This window comes from Bufo bufo, chromosome 4 (genome assembly GCF_905171765.1).
Source record: "Bufo bufo chromosome 4, aBufBuf1.1, whole genome shotgun sequence".
Classification (NCBI taxonomy): domain Eukaryota; kingdom Metazoa; phylum Chordata; class Amphibia; order Anura; family Bufonidae; genus Bufo; species Bufo bufo.
The window spans coordinates 42,484,608-42,505,719 of NC_053392.1; the positions used below are offsets into that span (position 1 = coordinate 42,484,608).

Below are 21,112 nucleotides of genomic sequence, written 5' to 3' on the forward strand. Positions count from 1 at the left end.
AACTGGAAGGCCTCCAGTTTTGCCTTCAATGCATTAGCCTCATCTCTCTCTTTTGGCTTGGTTGAAATGATAACGATTTTTGACAAAGCTTGTAAAATATCAGAAAACCTAAACCGTAGTGCTAGCACGGAGTCATAGCGAGAGGCCCATCTTGTTGGGCAAAGCTGCTTTAATGTTAGGGAGGATTCAGAGGTAAAGGATGCTAAAAATGCCCATCTCTTCACACTTTCACCAAAGAAAGTATACAACGACTGAACGTTGTCAAAAAAATTTGAAATTTCGGTAATATTTGAAACTGCATCCTGCAAAACTAAATTGAGGTTATGGGCAGCACAATGTATGTAAAGAGCATTCTTTTCTTTCTTCAGAATGCGCGTCTGTACACCTGTGTAAATGCCACTCATGGTGGCAGCTCCATCATAGCCCTGGCCTCGGCATTTTGATAAATCCAGACCTCTCTTTTCTATGGATTCTATAATCGTTTTTTCAAGGCCAGCTGCTGTTTGATCGTCAACACATTGGAAACCTAGAAATGCCTCTTCTATTCTAATACCAGTTGGCCTAAGGTTTTCATCTCTCTCAATAATTACATATCTAAACACTTGGCTTAATTGATCAATTTTTCCAATGTCTTGGGTTGTATCCATGATTATTGAATAAAACTGTGCTTTCTGGATTTCAGAAACAATCTCCTCCTCCACTTTATTTGCGAGAAGACTTATCAGTTCATTCTGTATTTGTGGACTGAGATATTTAACAGTTCCTTGGGGCCTCTGCAAAAGGTCCTTTAGTACAGTATCATACTCAGCTAGTAACTCAATTATGGTGAGGAAATTGCCATTGTTTACCTCCCCTAACTTTTCCCTGTGACCACGAAAAGCAAGGTTGGCCATAGCCATTGTTAATGTAACATTAACAATTCTATGTAAAGCTTGTCTCCAAAATGTAGTCTCTCTTCTTATTTGTTTTTCATTTTCCTCATCTATGGTTTTGTGACGTCTCCATTGGTCATAAATTATACAGGCGTCTATGTGGGATTGACTGGTTTCATGTATCTGTATTTTTGCTGACAATCTTTGCCACTTTTGTATACCTTTTGCCCATGCTGGTTCAAATCCCTGTTTCTTACGATCTCCAAACAACCAGCAAGGCTCACAATAGGCTGCATTAAGTTTGGGAGAATAACAAAGCCAAGTAACAGGTATTTTAAGACCTGTTTTAGTCACTCTCTCTCTCATAGAAACTTGCCGAGAAACACCTTTGGTCTTTTTCATCTCGAGGGAATGGGCCTTTAGGTCTACATGGACCATTACTTATAATAAACCTTTTCAGATTTCCATCTTGAATGGTAATCGGGTAATGGCCTCTGTCTGTTACATGCTCCTCTGCTAGACAACGTTCTATAAGGCTGGACTGTGTCATTGACTCTGACACAGGCTGACTTTCTAACTGTTCCTCTGTACTTGTGCTACAACCTTGATCTAGACTTGATACACTCTGCAATGGTGTCTGCACACTACTGCCTGGACTTACATTTACTTTCTCTGTTGATAAAGTTTCTTCGTTTGTACTGTGAGAAGCAGAGGATGTACTTGCTTCTCCAGGTATTTTAAAGAAACTACTTATTTTTGTAAGTTTGGCAGATTTCTCCTTTTCCTCCCTTTGCTTTTTGCGTTTTTGAGCGCCACTCATATGGTGAGACATGATGCAGATGTCGATAAATAGTTCTGTCAAAAAATACACACAATTTTATACTGTGTGACAACCACATCTCTGGTGCAATAATACCTATACAATCTACCAATAAAGTGTCATATGTACAATTGAGCAAACCTTATTGCGGATGCAAGAAGGGGGACATGGTGTCATGAACCCCAAGTTTGCATGTGCAATTTACTGGTGTGGTGTGTTGGCTTACCTAAGTTACAGATGCAGTTGGAGCAGTCTGAAATCCTTGAGGTGCTGAAGAGGATTTTGATTGGAGAATTGATCGCCTGACAGCACAAGATGGCTGTTAAAAAAAAACAGTGGTTACTTGCTGTGTATTCATGTAAGGCCCGGCGAAGAAACCCCCTCCCACCCTTTTATATATCACTGTGTTTGTATAGGGTAACACTGTGGCCAAATATTACAAATAAGAGGGTGGCTTCGCTGGTACTTACCTGCAGAGAGAGTAAGGGAGCAGCTGGGCACCTTGAACACTTTAGAGAGAGTAGCTATCAGCAGGTCTATATATTGGAACAAGCTTTCTTCTCCTGTAGAAAGAATGACATTAGGTTATGCAATGCTAGTTAGAGATTATTCTGCATAAATTGCCATTTGGAAATATGAAATGATATAAGGTTTGTAATCTGCACTGCGAGGAAGGTAACGATCCGTGTTGCAGAATACACTCACCTAAAGAATTATTATCACATGGCAGTTGCTTCAATGCATTTAGGTGTGTGGTCCTGGTGAAGACAATCTCCTGAACTCCAAACTGAATGTCAGAATGGGAAAGAAAGGTGGGCTACAACAGCAGAAGACCCCACCGGGTACCACTCATCTCCACTACAAATAGGAAAAAGAGGCTACAATTTGCACGAGCTCACCAAAATTGGACTGTTGAAGACTGGAAAAATCTTGCCTGGTCCGATGAGTCTCGATTTCTGTTGAGAAATTCAAATGGTAGAGTCCGAATTTGGCGTAAACAGAATGAGAACATGTATCCATCATGCCTTGTTACCACTGTGCAGGCTGGTGGTGGTGGTGTAATGGTGTGGGGGATGTTTTCTGGGCACACTTTAGGCCTCATAGTGCCATTTGGGCATCGTTTAAATGCCACGGGCTACCTGAGCATTGTCTCTGACCATGTCCATCCCTTCATGACCACCATGTATCCATCCTCTGATGGCTACTTCCAGCAGGATAATGCACCATGTCACAAAGCTCGAATCATTTCAAATTGGTTTCTTGAACATGACAATGAGTTCACTGTAGTAAAATGGCCCCCACAGTCACCAGATCTCAGCCTAATAGAGCATCTTTGGGATGTGGTGGAACGGAAGCTTTGTGCCCTGGATGTGGATCCCTCAAATCTCCATCAACTGCAAGATGCTATCCTATCAATATGGGCCAACATTTCTAAAGAATGCTATCAGCACCTTGTGGAATCAATGCCACGTAGAATTAAGGCAGTTCTGAAGGCAAAAGGGGGTCCAACACCGTATTAGTATGGTGGTCCTAATAATTCTTTAGGTGTGTGTATATCTCCATCACCGGGTGTGGAGCACATTCCTGTTAGTTTAGCTTTATGACAGTGAAATATGATAGGACTGTGTACACACTGCTATCAGCACAGGTGCCGGTCACACAGAATACCTAGTGGCTGGGAGCAGACGGGTCAGACAGATAGGACAGCATTCTTTTGTGTGACCGGCACCGGTGCTGATAGCAGTGTGTACACAGTCCTATCATATCTCACTGTCATAAAGCTAAACTAACAGGAATGTGCTCCACACCAGGTGAAATGTACCACAATGTGGTGTCTGAAGAATTTTTTCACTGCACATTTATCAAATTTATTTTGCCCTGATTTTAATTGCTAATATATTTACAAATTAAATTCAGGGCGAAATTTGATAGATGTGCAGTGAAATTTTTTTTCAGACAGCACATGGTGTACTGGACTGACCCATCAACCGGCTATATACGGACGGACTGGCAGGCTGGCACAGTGGCATGCACCCACACTTGGTTGCAGTGCACTGCCTCTGCCTGGTGCAGGCCCACACACTGCCTGCCTGCGGCCTGAGTCTGACCCTTGGGCCTGGCACACACTCCACACACACAGTAAGTAGTGTGCCCACTGCCCAGTAACCACTTCAGCCACAGAATTCAGAGTCCCAGTCCCAGACTCCCAGTCCCACCACTCACTCCATGATCCCAAGACCGTCCCAATCCCATTCCATTGCCAATCAATCCCATTCCCCATCATCAAGCTGGCCTGGGCCCTGCGCTGCCGCCGCCTGCCATGCTGCTTCAGTCAGAGACAGACAGTAGAGAGTGAGTGACACTGACACTGTAGTCAGTACTAGAGACTGTGCTGCCGCCGCCCGCCATGCTGCCACTCAGTCAGAGAGTGACACTGACACTGTACAGTTACAGTACTAGAGAGTGAGACACTGACATAGTCTCAAAACTCACCTCGCCGCCAGCCACCGCACGTCCGCACTGCCACTGCCGCCTGCTTCTGAGTGTGACTTGTCTGACTGGGAGCCGGAGATGCGCGGTAACCACGCCTCCGTCCGGCTCCTCCTCACTTAGTCAGACCCGACATAGACACAGACAGCGCTGCGCCGTGCGCACTGCCCCCAGGGCGGGCCCTTAGCCGGGATTTTGAATAGGTGGCGGTGGGGGGGCCGTGGGCCCCCCTGGCTCAGGGGCCCGATCGCAATTGCGACCGCTGCGACCCCTGTAGCTACGCCACTGGGAGACACCATTTCTGTGGATTCTACAATTTAAGGACAACGCATGTCCCAGTACAGCATCCCTGACAGCAGCAGGATGGAACCAGCAGTGTTATATGAGGAGGAGGACCTGGATGGCCGGGATGCATTAAGGAAAGGCATCTGGTACCAGGCCCTGGATAATCTACAATACCAGCGGGGTGAGAGTCTCCCCAGTGAAGAGCAGCGGTTGCAGAAGCAAGTGGCCCTGCGGATGCCCTTCCTGGGAGAGCAGCCCCTGGAGGAATGGGTGAAGGAACTAGAGCACCGGGTATGGCAGGAGCTATGGCTGGAAGATGCCTACCAGGCGCTCTGGTGGTATGGGGCACAGTACCTACCCAGGACAGCTGAGCATGACAAGCCGGAGGGAGAGGAGTTTGATGGTCCTGGCTTGTTATGGGAGACCTTTTCAGAGCTGGAGTTTGGGAGCCCTACACAAGCCCGGTTCCATGATCTCTTGGAATGGAGGGAGAGCAGGTATGACTGGGACGACACTCATGAGATTGAGCAGGACCTGGTCCACCTGGTGACCCGGGAGATGGAGCTGGAACAGGGCTACCAGCAGCTGTTCCACGCCAGTGAGAAGGCTCAGCAGGACAGTAAGGTGACAGACCCAGTCTCCATTCCCCAGCGGCAGTGTGAATTGCAGGGAATTGGGAGCCCAGTCTCCATTCCCCAGCGGCAGTGTGAAATGCAGGGAGAGGAGAGCAGCGTCCTCCCTCCTCAGCGGCAGGCGGAGTTACAGGGGGCAGAGGTAGTTGTTCCTGCCCCCCAGCAGCAGCATGATTTTTTGGGAATTGGGAGCCCAGTCTCCATTCCTCAGCGACAGGCGGAGTTACAGGGGGCAGAGACAGTCGGTCCTGTCCCCCAGCGGCAGAGTGTCCAGCAGGGAATAGAGAGCCCAGTCTCCTTTCCCCAGCAGCAGGACACTGTATTGGGAGCGGAGACGGTCGGTCGCCCTCCCCAGCGGCTGGAAGTATGTATGGGAGAGGAGCTAGTTACCCCCTCTCCCCAGCGGCAGCTTAACGCACCAGGGGGAGACAGTAAGCCCCACAACAATGCAGATGGGACCGTGGTCTCTGCACTTACAGCACAGGGGGTAGAGACAGTCGGTCTCCCCCTCCAACAACCAGGCTCCAACCAGGCTTCTTCCGTGGTAGCGCTGGCACCAGGGCAGAGTACCGCTGAAACCTGCCCACAAAGCAACCTCCACTCCAAGCCAGGGAGCAACACAGAGACCAGGAGTACCAGCTTCCAACCTAACCTGGGTGGACTCACTGGACAGAGACAGGCTACTAAATTCAACAGGTCCAGTATTGGGTTGTGGGTGGGCTGCCAGACTAACTCAGGTACCGACCGGCGTGAGGTCAGGTATCTGGTTAGTCTTCCCTGGGGGGGGGAGATGTGTGGCGAAACCAACCTCGCCACGGTGTTTTGGAGAGGACTGGCTGCTGGCCTCTTGCCCCTGGATTATGGGCCATATACTAACTTTTAAACCCCTGAACCGATTCAAGTGAATTTTGGATAGGTTTGTCCCCACGTTATACTGTTTGAATTAATGTAAGTTATATGTATGGCCAATGTAAACTCACAAAGTTGTAACAATCTATAATAATTGTAACTTGTCAGCTTGGGAGGAAAATGCTGGGTGTGTTTCTATTGTGCCATTGTCCCATTGTGTGTTTAAATGGTGATGTCTGTCCTGTTGTCTGCGCATGTGTATTGGCGATCTCCCTTTGTCCTCAGAGATAATTGGATTGCTCTTCAGGTTGTCTGGACAGAGAGGAGGAAACCATGATGCATTGTGGGGATATGTTGTCCTATGTCAGTCTTCATTCTGGTCCTCTGGGGGCGTGAACGATTGGTTGCTGTAGTTACATTGTATGTCTTGTAATATACTGATTGGTTGTATTTCAAACCCCTGTGGGCAGTACTATGTTTGTTTTTTGTGAATAAAAGAGGCTGTACTTCAAGTACAGTCAGACCACTGCTTGATCCTCAACACGGAGCCTTGTCTCGTTATTGGGGGGATTCGCTGTATGCTGTTAGAGGACCGATTGCCAGGATTGTATGCTTTTCCTGTTCGTCTGCTAGCAGCTATTCGTGAGGTTCCAGTTTGGAGTGCTGTTTTGTATCCAGTTCGGGAGGTTGGTGTCCTGCAGTAGCTGTGCCTGTCTCTTAGAAAGGGGCTTATCGCCTAAACGGATTTTAACCCCTTGTCTGCGGAAACGGTCCGTTACAGTTTTCATTGCACTTTCGATAAAATCACTGTAAATGCTGTGATTTTTGTTATAATTATGTGAAAAAAATTATATTGTGAGATGGGGAAACGGCTTTCCTTGTCTGAACACTGATTGTGTAGATTAAATTAAATGATGTGGACTGACATTCTGCTGTTTGGCCACAAGATGCCTCAGTTTCCTAACATAGCTAACAGACTGCATATATTTCCATATTCATGAGAGGTGGGCTTACACAGAGCCTGGAGAGGAAGAGAAAGGGAGCAGCCATCTTAGAGGGAGCTGAGACTGAGGAACTGTGTGAGCAAAGGATCCGACGGCATCCAGGTGTGGGAGTGTAAGAGGCAGCCCTGAATCCACCAGCAGCATTTCCAGCACTTATATCTATGCAGACTGTCATGTTTCCCTCCGGCCACCAGAGGCCACTGTGACTAAACAGGAACCTGAGTTGTGCTGGCCAGAGGCTAAGAAAGAGTTAAGAAGTTTTTCCCGGGCTGTTCCAGAAGTTGCTGGGGCGTTGCTGAGATAACAGGGAGAGATGGACTGCTGAAAGATAACAGTAAAAGACTGGAGCAGCAGGAGGCTATATTAGCAGAGATTTTCCTGACAGCAGTGGAGCTGCACACAGAGGACTTCACTGTGTGTTCCAGAGGAGTGGAACCGTGTGTAGAGACCAGTACAAGCCGGATCCTTCCTGCCAGAGCTGGAACTAGGTGGAGATCTGCATCTGTTGTGACCAGAGAGAGAAAGACAGCCAAGCAAGCGACCGGACCTTGATCCAGACTGCATCTTATTGTACCCAGGAGAATCTGCAGAACTGTGAGTGGCACCGGTTATTTCCTGTGATAGGTTATAGAGTCAGGGACTTAGTCAGTGCGCTGTAGAAGCGTCCCCTGGGTAGCAGGGCTAGATAGGAAATTGGTAGTGAGAGTAGCTTGTAAGCTAACTGCTTACTGTTTAGCTCATTTTGTGTATATGCAAAACTCCATTGCCATTGTTGTTGATTTATGTTCACCTGTTAATACCATTCCTGTCTTTGACCCATTGTGCCTCTGGTGCGGTGGTACTGTATTGTTACTCAGGTTTTCCGGCAGTTTCATTTTGCTCCTTAATAAAGCCGGTTTTTGCTTCAGTCTCCTTGTCCGCTGTACTGTACTTGAATCCTGCTTTGCGGTCTCTCCCTCCTCTGACCGCTACAAGTGGAGCTGCAAGCAGGGTACAGTAACAGAGATGGAGGCGGCTGAATGCAATGTGCATAATGCTAATGTAAGCACCTCAGGCAATGGTGGAACCCCTGCAAGGGCCCTCCCTATTGGCACGTTGTTTAACTTGCTACCTAAATTTGATGGCCAGAACATGTCACTGTCGGACTGGGTGTCAAGATTACAGAGCACTGCTAGGATTTACAATGTCAGCCCAGAACTACAAGTAGAAATTGCTTTGGCCGCTCTAGAGGGTGAGGTCTGACAAAATGTCCTACTACAACCGGAAGCCACGCGCAATACATTAAAAGAGATTCCTGGAAGAAATATACAGTGAAACAGCCAGCGCAAAGCACCTCAGGGCGAAATTCTTTTACCGAATTCAGCGGGAAGACGAAGTTGTCTCGCAGTATGCAATGGCGCTACAGGAAGTGTTGGCCGAGGTGCAGAGAAAAGAGGCGGACGGAGTAACCGCCATGGGAACTGCAGATCGGATCCTGCGGGAACAATTAATTCTGGGACTCTACAGCACTCCCCTGAAACGGGCCCTGCAGGAACGAGTTAGGGTAGACTCTACACTAACCTTTAGACAAATATTAGCAGAGGCAGTGGCACGGAGCAAAGAAGAAAGTTATGTGTCCGGAGTAGAGTTGAGCGAACACCTGGATGTTCGGGTTCGACGAGTTCGGCCGAACTTTCGAAAAATGTTCGGGTTCGGGATCCGGACTCGACCCGAACTTCATCCCGAACCCGAACCCCATAGAAGTCAATGGGGACCCGAACTTTTGGGCACTAAAAAGGCTGTAAAACACACCCGGAAAGGGCTAGAGGGCTGCAAAAGGCAGCAAAATGTAGTTAAATCCCCTGCAAACAAATGTAGATAGGGAAATGATGAGTTAACATAAAATAAATAAAAATTAAACAATATTAATTGGAGTGAGGTCCCATAGCACAGAATCAGGCTTCAAGTCACCCACCAATGGAGAAGGTCACTTACTATTATTTTGACCACAGCACCCAGACAAAGGAGAGAGGTCCCACAGCAGAGAACCAGGCATCATATCACCCACCACAGGAGTAGGCCACCATTTAGTTACTTTGACCCCTACACCCAGACGGAGGAGAGAGGTTACACAGCAGAGAATCAGGCATTTAGATCACCCACCACAGGAGTAGGCCACCATTGAATCAGACCCCGGCAACCATGTCAGATGGCACAAGTATAAGCTTTATATCAATCAGCACAGGAGAAGGCGACTTTGACAGACTTTGACCCCTACACCCGGACGGAGGAGAGAGGTTTCAAAGCAGAGAATCAGGCATTTAGATCACCCACCACAGGAGTAGGCCCCAATTTAATGGGACCCCGGCAACCATGTCAGATGGCACAACCATCAGCTTCATATCAATCAGCACAGGAGAAGGCGACTTTGAAAGACTTTGACCCCTACACCCAGACGGAGGAGAGAGGTTTCACAGCAGAGAATTAGGCATTTAGATCACCCACCACAGGAGTAGGCCCCCATTGAATCAGACCCTGGCAACCATGTCAGATGGCACAACCATCAGCTTTATATCAATCAGCACAGGAGAAGGCGACTTTGAAAGACTTTGACCCCTACACCCAGATGGAGGAGAGAGGTTTCACAGCAGAGAATCAGGCATCATATCAACCACCACAGGAGAAGCCACCATTTAGTTACTTTGACCCCTGGACCCAGGAAGAGGAGAGAGGCACCACAGCACATATTCTGGCATCATATCAGCCACCACAGGAGAAGCCACCATTGAGTTACTTTGACCCCCGCACCCAGGAAGAGGAGAGAGGCACCACAGCACATATTCTGGCATCATATCAGCCACCACAGGAGAAGCCACCATTGAGTTACTTTGACCCCCGCACCCAGGAAGAGGAGAGAGGCACCACAGCACATATTCTGGCATCATATCAGCCACCACAGGAGAAGCCACCATTGAGTTACTTTGACCCCTGCACCCAGGAAGAGGAGAGAGGCCCCACAGCACATATTCTGGCATCATATCAGCCACCACAGGAGAAGCCACCATTGAGTTACTTTGACCCCCGCACCCAGGAAGAGGAGAGAGGCACCACAGCACATATTCTGGCATCATATCAGCCACCACAGGAGAAGCCACCATTGAGTTACTTTGACCCCTGCACCCAGGAAGAGGAGAGAGGCCCCACAGCACATATTCTGGCATCATACTAACCACCACAGGAGAAGCCACCATTGAGTTACTTTGACCCCTGCACCCAGGAAGAGGAGAGAGGCCCCACAGCACATATTCTGGCATCATATCAGCCACCACAGGAGAAGCCACCATTGAGTTACTTTGACCCCCGCACCCAGGAAGAGGAGAGAGGCACCACAGCACATATTCTGGCATCATATCAGCCACCACAGGAGAAGCCACCATTGAGTTACTTTGACCCCCGCACCCAGGAAGAGGAGAGAGGCACCACAGCACATATTCAGGCATCATATCACACACCACAGGAGAAGGCCTCTTTCAGTGATTTAGGCCTTTGGACCCAGACAGAGGAGAGAGGCACCACAGCACATATTCTGGCATCATATCAGCCACCACAGGAGAAGCCACCATTGAGTTACTTTGACCCCTGCACCCAGGAAGAGGAGAGAGGCCCCACAGCACATATTCTGGCATCATATCAGCCACCACAGGAGAAGCCACCATTTAGTTACTTTGACCCCTGCACCCAGGAAGAGGAGAGAGGCACCACAGCACATATTCTGGCATCATATCAGCCACCACAGGAGAAGCCACCATTTAGTTACTTTGACCCCTTCACCCAAACAGAGGAGAGAGGTTCCACATCAGAGAATCAGGCATCATATCAACCACCACAGGAGTAGGCCACAATTTAGTTTATTTGACCCCTGCACCCAGGAAGAGGAGAGAGGCCCCACAGCACATATTCTGGCATCATATCACACACCACAGGAGAAGGCCTCTTTCAGTGATTTAGGCCTTTGGACCCAGACAGAGGAGAGAGGTCAGAGATTAGCTTCATATCCCCCAGCACAGCAGAAGACCGCTTTATTTGACTTAGGCCTCAGCACCCAGACAGAAGACAGAGGTAGCATGGCAGAGGTTATGGCTTCATGTCACCCGTTAGTTTAACCGGCCACTTTCATCTGGTTAGGCCCCGGCGCCCAGACAGAGAAGAGTTTCATTCAACTGTGGGTTTCATAAAATTTGTATCAAATAAAGAAGTGGCCCGTAGCACAACAAGACATGTTTTAGGCAGTTAATAAGGATTACTCTGCACAAGGGAGGGACAGGTCCTGTGGGATCCATGCCTGGTTCATCTTTATGAAGGTCAGCTTGTCCACGTTGGCTGTGGACAGGCGGCTGCGCTTGTCAGTAATGACGCCCCCTGCCGTGCTGAATACGCGTTCAGATAAAACGCTGGCCGCCGGGCAGGAAAGCACCTCCAAGGCATAACATGCTAACTCTGGCCACGTGGACAATTTCGAAACCCAGTAGTTGAATGGGGCCGAACCATCCGTCAGGATGTGGAGGGGTGTGCAGACATACTGTTCAACCATGTTAGTGAAATGCTGCCTCCTGCTAACACGTTCCGTATCAGGTGTCGGTGCAGATAGCTGTGGCGTGGAGACAAAACTTTTCCACATTTCTGCCATACTAACCCTGCCCTCAGATGAGCTGGCCGTGACACAGCTGCGTTGGCGACCTCTTGCCACTCCTCTGCCTTCACCTTCCACCTGTTCCCCTGTGACATGTGGGAATGCTCTCAAGAGCGCCTCTATCAGCGTGCGCTTGTACTCGCGCATCTTACGGTCGCGCTCCAGTTCAGGAATTAAAGTGGGCACATTGTCTTTATACCGGGGATCCAGCAGGGTGGCCACCCAGTAGTCTGCACACGTTAAAACGTGGGCAACTCTGCTGTCGTTGCGCAGGCATTGGAGCATATATTCGCTCATGTGGGCCAGGCTACCCATGGGTAAGGACAAGCTGTCCTCTGTGGGAGGCGTATCGTCATCGTCCACCGTATCCCCCCAGCCACGCACCAGTGATGGGCCTGGGCTGCCACCCCGCTGTGAACTTGCGTCATCCTCGTCCCCCTCCACCTCCTCCTCCTCATCCTCCTCGTCCTCCAGTACAGTGCCTTGGCTGGCGACTTGTGAACCTGTCCTCTGCTGCTTAAACAAACCTCCCTCTGAGCCACTTCGAACAGACTGGCCCGAAAGTGTTAGAAACGAGCCCTCATCCTCCTCCTCCTCCTCCACCTGGGCCACCTCCTCTAACATCATTGCCCTAAGTGTTTTCTCAAGGAGACATAGAAGTGGTATTGTAACGCTGATAACAGTGTCATCGCCACTGGCCATGTTGGTGGAGTACTCGAAACAGCGCAGCAGGGCACACAGGTCTCGCATGGAGGCCCAATCATTGGTGGTGAAGTGGTGCTGTTCGGCAGTACGACTGACGCGAGCGTGCTGCAGCTGAAACTCCACTATGGCCTGCTGCTGCTCGCACAGTCTCTCCAGCATGTGCAAGGTGGAGTTCCACCGGGTGGGCACGTCGCATATGAGGCGGTGAGCGGGAAGGCCGAAGTTCCGCTGTAGCGCAGACAGGCGAGCAGCGGCAGGATGTGAACGGCGGAAGCGCGCACAGACGGCCCGCACTTTATGCAGCAGCTCTGACATGTTGGGGTAGTGGTGAATGAACCTCTGCACCACCTAGTTCAGCACATGCGCCAGGCAAGGGATGTGCGTCAAACCGGCTAGTCCCAGAGCTGCCACGAGATTTCGCCCATTATCGCATACCACCAGGCCTGGCTTGAGGCCCACCGGCAGAAACCACTCGTCGGCCTGTTGTTCAATACCCCGCCACAACTCCTTTGCGCTGTGGGGCCTGTCCCCCAAACATATGAGTTTCAGAATGGCCTGCTGACGTTTACCCCGGGCTGTGCTGAAGTTGGTGGTGAAGGTGTGTGGCTGACCGGATGAGCTGGTGGAAGCAGTGGAGGAGGAAGCCGAGTAGGAGGAGGAGGCTACAGGAGGCAGAGAATGATGCCCTGCGATCCTAGGGGGCGGAAGGACGTGCGCCAAGGAACTGTCCGCCGGGGGCCCAGCCGCCACTACATTCATCCAGTGTGCAGTTAGTGAGATATAGCGTCCCTGGCCGTGCTTACTGGTCCACGTATCTGTGGTTAGGTGGACCTTGCCACAAATGGCGTTGCGCAGTGCACACTTGATTTTATCGGACACTTGCATGTGCAGGGAAGGCACGGCTGTCTTGGAGAAGTAGTGGCGGCTGGGAACCACATACTGCGGGACAGCCATGGCCATCAGCTGTTTGAAGCTGTCTGTGTCCACCAGCCGGAATGACAGCATTTCAAAGGCCAGCAGTTTAGAAATGCTGGCGTTCAGGCCAAGGGCTCGAGGGTGACTCGGGGGGAATTTGCGCTTCCTCTCTAAGATTTGAGATATTGAGAGCTGAACGCTGCTGTGTGATATAGTGGAGACGCTAGTTGACGGTGGCGGTGGTGGTGGTGTCGGTGGCACATCCTCTGTTTGCTGCTCGGCAGGTGGCAACATTCCTCTCGAGGCGGAAGCCGAGGCAGCAGCGGTAGAGGGAGCAGGGGGAGCCTCAGCGAGTGCCTGGTTTTTAAGGTGTGTACCCCACTGCAGTTCATGCTTTGCATGTAGATGCCTGGTCATGCAGGTTGTGCTGAGGTTCAGAACGTTAATGCCTCGCCTCAGGCTCTGATGGCAGAGCGTGCAAGTCACTCGGGTCTTGTCGGTAGGACATTGTTTAAAGAAGTGCCATGCCAGGGAACTCTTTGAAGCTGCCTTTGTGGGGCTGGGTCCCTGTTGGCGATGTCCAGTAGCAGGCGAACTCTGGGGGCGGCGGCTCGTCTGCTTTGGCCCCCTGCTCCCTCTTTGGCTTCGCTGTTGTCTCGGTCTCACCACTACCTCTTCCTCTGAACTGTGAAAGTCATCGCCACGACCTTCAGTCCATGTGGGGTCTAAGACCTCATCGTCCTCTGCATCGTCTTCCACCCAGTCTCCCTCCCTGACCTCCTCCTGTTCAGTCTGCACACTGCAAAAAGACGCGGCAGTGGGCACCTGTGTTTCGTCATCATCAGAGAGTCGGTGACTCTGCTGTGGTGGTATTCCCATGTCCTCTTCATCTGGAGACATAAGTGGTTGTGCGTCAGTGCATGGTATGTCTTCCTCCACTGGGGAAGGGCTAGGTGGACGCCCCTGGGAAACCCTGGAAGCAGAGTCTTCAAACAGAAGAAGAGACTGCTGCATAACTTGTGGCTCAGACCGTTTCCCTGATATGCTTGGGGGTGATGTGACAGACTGATGGGCTTGGTTTTCAGGTGCCACCTGTGCGCTTTCCGCAGAAGACTGGGTGGAAGACCATGTGGTGAACGTGCTGGAAGCACTGTCGGCCACCCAATCGATTAATGCCTGTACCTGCTCAGGCCTTACCATCCTAAGAGCGGCATTGGGCCCCACGAGATATTGCGGTACATTCTGCCGGCTAGTTGAGGGAGTTCGTTCCCTACTGTGTGCGCCTGGGGCCGAACGGCCACGTCCTCTACCAGCAACAGAGGCTCCACGGACACCACCACGACCGCGTCCTCGTCCCTTAATAGTATTTTTCTTCATTGTTGCGATTCAACTCGCACCACAATGAAATATATTATTTTTTATAAGCAAAATCCCCTCACTGGAATACTTTCAGTCTTTTGACTGTATGGATTACAGATGGAATGACTGTTATATGTGAGTACCGCTTTCTTTGACAGATTCTAGTATGGGTACATATATGTTTTCCCAACCCCAGCACATTAGTTTGCTAATTCCAGATGTATGAAACGCAGGCCTAACTGTATCTAGTATATTGAACGCCAGATAAACTAACTTGGCCTTTTTTAAATAAAAAAAAAATTCCCTCACTGGAATACTTTATGGCTTTTGACTGTATGGATTACAGATGGAATGACTGTTATATGTGAGTACCGCTTTCTTTGACAGATTCTAGTATGGGTACATATATGTTTTCCCAACCCCAGCACATTAGTTTGCTAATTCCAGATGTATGAAACGCAGGCCTAACTGTATCTAGTATATTGAACGCCAGATAAACTAACTTGGCCTTTTTTAAATAAAATAAAAATTCCCTCACTGGAATACTTTCAGTCTTTTGACTGTATGGATTACAGATGGAATGACTGTTATATGTGAGTACCGCTTTCTTTGACAGATTCTAGTATGGGTACATATATGTTTTCCCAACCCCAGCACATTAGTTTGCTAATTCCAGATGTATGAAACGCAGGCCTAACTGTATCTAGTATATTGAACGCCAGATAAACTAACTTGGCCTTTTTTAAATAAAAAAAAAATTCCCTCACTGGAATACTTTATGGCTTTTCACTGTATGGATTACAGGTGGACTGGTATTAGTAGGGGTGACACAAGCACACCCAAGTCCCTGATGTAGGATTTCTATGGCACAGACCACTATTACAAGTGATTAATGGACGTTGGGAGAGATTGTGCTGCAGCACTAGTCCCAAGATGGCCGCCGCCTATCAGCCCAGTAACATGTGCCACAAAATGGTCTGCACAACCTTTAAAAAAAATAGCCTTGGACTGTGCTGCTAAATCGCTATTGGTCTGAATCCCAGGTGTAGATGTCTGACTTGTTTGGAGCTTTGGAATGCACACTGTGGCAGCTTCTGCTGCAGCACTACAAGTCGCAAAATGGCGGCCGGCGGTCAGCCCAGGTACATGTGGATGGAAAAATCACTCTGGCCACTCTAAAAATAGTCAATCCCTATCAAAAAAGCAGCTCAGCTGCAGTTGTTCAGATGAATCACAGGTGGAGGAGAGAAATTTGCTTCCAGTTATTCAATTATCCCTGCCTATTCTCGCCCTAGCATCAGCTGCGTCTATCCCTGTTCTATTCACATCGGGAGTGAGCACGTCCCGACGTGCGCACAAGCTTATAAAGAGGCTGAGTCACATGCTGCACTTGGCCAATCACAGCCTTGCCAATAGTAGGCATGGCTGCGATGGCATCTTAGGGCAAGTAGTATGATGCATGTTGATTGGCTGCTTTGCAGCCTTTCAAAATGCGCCAAAATACATGCCGAACGACGAACCCGAACTTTTACGAAAAAGTTCGGGTTCGGGTCCGTGTCACGAACACCCCAAAATTCGGTATGGACCCGAACTATGCTCGAACTGTTCGCTCAACACTAGTCCGGAGTGATACGGACCCAGACCGTCACCTCTCCCGGGGTTTCAAAGAGCGAAGAGGTCCTAGTCATAGTAGTACAAGACTTACAGAGCTCTCTGAGTGCTATGCACGAAAAGTTGACACACCTGGAAAAACGGATGGAGTCGCACTATACCCCTGAAACTGCCTACCCGGCCTGACAACAAATTTATCAGGCGCCCCCATGGGATCCTATATCAGAATATCCTCACCCTAATTTACCTTCTCACCAAGCTCCTCAATATCCTCCAAGGAGGCCCGTCAATCAAGTCCTAAGGGCACCCCCCATACACAGACAAGGAGAAGGCCGTCAAGGGGAACAGTGTTGGAGGTGTGGAAATTATGGACATTATGCCAGAGAGTGTCGGAGTGATGTCGCTATACGCCCAGAGCCACCGTTAAACTTCCTGCCCCCGCAGTAGTGGGGCGTACTGCGGGGGAGGTGGAGAGCCAAGATACCCAGTATGGCTCCGAACACCTGGTCGCAGGGTGCCCCACCATTCGAGCTGAGTTTGAAGGCATTCCAGTCGACTGCTTAGTGGATACCGGGTCACAAGTAACGACTATGCCTGAGTCACTCTTCTACCGTTACTTCCAAGCGCTGGCCAAGCCAGAGCGAGAGACGCTGGTTCGGGTTACAGCGGCCAATCAACAACAGATCCCTGTCACAGGAGTCGTGTGGATAAATGTACGGCTATGTGGGCAAGAAGTGGGACGGAAAGGTATCCTGTTGGTCCCTGAGACGTTCAAAGAAAATGTGCCTGTGATACCGGGCATGAACATTCTGCGAGAATTAGATCAGATAATGTTCACCAAACGGGGGCCAGGCTATTGGAAGCAAGCCACTCCGCACAAACCTACTCAGAAAGCGTTTCAACGGCTGATCCGATTCTGTGGGACACAAAAAAGTGTCCCAGCACACCAGTCTGTGGGAACGATCCGAGCGCCAGGAAAGGCTACCCTCACCACCCCCCCTGCACGGGAGTCCGTTTTGACGTTACCCGTGGGAACCTTCCGCAATCTTGAAGGTATGGAGGTGTTCATCGAACCAACGGCCCTAGGAGAGTTGGGTCAGGATGTCCTAGTGGCCCGAACGTTGGGAGTGGTCCAGAATGGACGAGTACCCATAAGAGCTGTGAATATGGGACATCTAGAAGTTTCCTTGACGTCAGGAGTGGAACTGGCTCGTGTGTACCTACATCGGGGAGAAGTATTGAGTCGGAGAGAAGTGACTCTAGCTCCGGTAGGTGATGCTGTTTGGACCCTGGCAGTTACTGCCAGTGTAGAAGAGATGCCGACCCCAGAATGGAATGGGAGAACCATCTTGGATCAAATGAAAATAGATGTGAAGGCTCTCAGTTCAGACCAATGGCAAGCAGTTGAAAACATGCTGTGGGAGAATCAGGCTGCATTCGACCGTCACGCCGATGACTTTGGCTGCACGGATGCTATCACACATGAGATACTGATGGGGGACACTCCTCCAATTCGGGAAAGATATCGGCAGATTCCGCCCAAGTTGTACCAGGAAGTGAAAACGTTGTTGAAACAGATGATAGATTCCGGAGTGGTGCGGGGTAGCCAGAGCCCTTGGGCGGCCCCAGTGGTGCTTGTTAAGAAGAAGGATGGCACTATTCGGTTTTGTGTGGATTACCGGCGGTTGAATGCATGCACCGTGCGAGACTCATATCCTTTGCCACGTATCGAGGAGTCTCTGACTGCTCTAGGACGAGCCGAATACTTCTCTACCTCGGACCTGGCGAGCGGGTACTGGCAAGTACCATTGGCCGAGCAAGACAAGGCAAAGACGGCGTTCATACTCCCCATGGGACTATTCGAATTCAACAGGATGCCATTTGGGCTGACTAATGCCCCGGGGACCTTCCAGAGGCTGATGGAGAGATGCCTGGGAGACCTGAATTTTGAAGCCACTCTGATATACCTGGACGATATCATCGTATACTCTGCTACTTTTCAAGAACATCTGAATCGGCTAGGGCAGGTACTCGAGCGACTGCGATCCCATGGCCTGAAGGTAAAGCCAAATAAGTGTCATCTCTTCAAGAGGGAGATCGAGTACTTGGGCCATAGGGTGTCCCAAGACGGAGTGTTGCCGTCCCAAGACAAAGTGGCTGCAATACGACAATGGCTAGTGCCCAGAACGCTGCGGGAGTTAAAGGCCTTCGTTGGACTGACCGGGTACTATCGGTGGTTCATCAAAGACTATGCCAAGATAGCGGGCCCTCTGAATGAGTTGTTGAGAGGAACGGCTGGGCAACCCAAGGGCCAAAGTATTCCCTGGGGGCAGAAGCAGGAAGAGGCCTTCCAGGCCCTGAAAGAAGCTCTGACATCGGCCCCCATATTGGCTTATGCCGACTTTGATAAACCATTTCTCTTATCTACTGATGGCAGTCTCTACGGACTCGGGGCAGTCCTGTCGCAGGTACAAGATGGACATGAGAGGGTGATTGCCTACGCCAGTAGATCCTTGCGAGAGACAGAGTGAAACCCCCACAACTACAGTTCCTTCCGGCTAGAACTCCTTGCCCTGGTGTGGGCCATGACGGAGAAGTTTGCAGGCTATTTGACAGGAGCTAAGATCTTTGTACGGACTTATAACAATCCCCTGGCCCATCTGGACACTGCCAAGTTGGGAGCCCTGGAGCAACGCTGGGCAGCTCGCCTTGCAAAATATGACTTCTCAATTCGCTACCGTTCCACTACAGAGAACACTAGTGCCGATGGCCTGTCGAGGGTTACTTTTGATACCCCAATAGGGGATGTTGATGAACAAAAAGAAGAAGATGAAACTCCGGATTTCCGCAAGTTTGTTCTGCCCACAGTTGCGGCCTAGACAAGTGGGGAGGCCCGTAAGCTACCCAAGGCATTGAGGAGGACTAATGAGGACTGGGGCTGATTACAGGATGAAGATGTTGGACTGCGGCAGATGAAAAGCTGGGTAACCCAGCGAATGAAGCCCAACAAAGAAGTAAGGGCTGACCTTGATGCCGAGATGAAGTCCGTTCTACATCAATAGGACAGACTGGAAATGCACGGAGCTGTTCTGTACCGCAAGTGGCAACAGCACAATGACCTAGAGGCGAGGTGGCAAGTAGTCAAACCCGGAAGCGTGGCATGTCAGATAGCCAAAGAAGCCCATGAATTTGGAGCTCACTTCGGACCCGTCAAGACTTACCAGTGGCTGCAGCGTTATGTGTATTGTCCGCGACTGGAGGCAGTGGTGGAGGAAGTTTGCTGACAGTGTCGAGTGTGTGAACTCACTAAAAGCACGGAACAGAGGGCACCCCTCCAGTCCATACAGACCAAAGAACCGCTGGAATTATTGATGATAGACTACCTCCTCGTGGGACAATCATCAAGAGGTCCACAGTACTGCCTGGTCATGGTTGACCACTTCTCCAAATTTGCAGTAGTCTCCCCAACTCGGGATCAGACGGCTGAGTCCGCAGCACGCGCTATCTGTCAGGATTTCATCCGGGTCTACGGGTGTCCCAAGCGGATCCACTCAGATCAAGGGGCGTGCTTTCAAGGGAAAGTAATGGAGGAGCTACACCGACTGTACGGTATTAAAAAATCCAGAACGACCCCCTATCATCCCCAAGGGAATAGGACCTGTGAGCGCTTCAACCGGAAACTGCTACTGCTGAGAACGCTAGAGGAAGACAAGAGTGCACACTGGCCTGATTACCTGCCGGAACTAGTCTGGGCCTACAATAATTGGGTCCATACCATCACCGGTTACACCCCGTATATGTTACTGTTTGGGAGAGCTGGTAGAGAAATCGTTGAATTGAACTTGGAACAGCCAGAAGACCTAATGGAGCGATCAACCACCTCTTGGGTGAAAGAACACTATCAGCGACTCCAGACCATTCGCCGTTTGGCAGGCCAGCGGTTACAGGAGAGAACTCATACGGACCGTCCTCCAGTCCAGGAGGTGCCACTGAAGCCTGGAGACCGGGTCCTGGTACGAGAGAAACGCCCCAGAGGCAAATTGAGTGAGCGTTGGGAAGTACAGCCATACAAAGTGATCAAGAGAGTGTACCCTAATGGTCCGGTTTACGAAGTGCAAGTTGAAAATGAGGAGTTTGCTTCACAGACTTTACATAGGAATATGCTACGGCCATGCCGGTCCGCAGATCCTGCACCTATTCAGAGGACACCTTCTCCTCCTGCCCCATACCCAGAATCTCAGATGGAAACGAATGTGAAGACTGGTGGACCGTTCCTGACACTGCGGAAGGTCCCCAGGCCGTAGGGGATGAGGCTCCTGCTACAAAACCACTACCGTCTCGCAGTGAGGAGGAACCCGCGACCACACCCAGATCTCCTGCTGCAATGGAGGAGCCCAGGTTAACAACTCCCAGTGGAGAAAGTCAGGTCCTAGCAGATAGTCAAGACCTCCGGAGATCCAGTAGGTCTACTGCAGGGGTTCCACCAAACAGGTACGCTGCTGATGATTTCATTTGGTCTGCCTGTAGGTATTGTGGACAATGTTGTACTGCCGTTTAAATGTTCCATTAACCCCTTTGTTTTCCATGGACTATATGGGGAGGCATGTAAGAGGCAGCCCTGAATCAACCAGCAGCATTTCCAGCACTTATATCTATGCAGACTGTCATGTTTCCCTCCGGCCACCAGAGGCCACTGTGACTAAACAGGAACCTGAGTTGTGCTGGCCAGAGGCTAAGAAAGAGTTAAGAAGTTTTTCCTGGGCTGTTCTAGAAGTTGCTGGGGGCCTTGATGAGATAACAGGGAGAGATGGACTGCTGAGAGATAACAGTAAAAGACTGGAGCAGCAGGAGGCTATATTACCTGAGATTTTCCTGACAGCTGTGGAGCTGCACACAGAGGA

The 21,112-nt window shown here is 50.1% G+C and overlaps 1 long non-coding RNA gene across 1 annotated transcript; it reads right to left on the bottom strand.

The window, feature by feature from the left end:
* Positions 1–441: 441 nt before the first annotated feature.
* On the bottom strand, positions 442–20,729 carry LOC120999902. The gene is made up of 3 exons (XR_005778677.1): positions 20,619–20,729; positions 3,701–3,707; positions 442–454 (listed from the first exon to the last, which is right to left on the bottom strand). It is a non-coding gene; the product is annotated as an uncharacterized LOC120999902 (long non-coding RNA).
* Between the last annotated feature and the right edge of the window lie 383 nt (positions 20,730–21,112).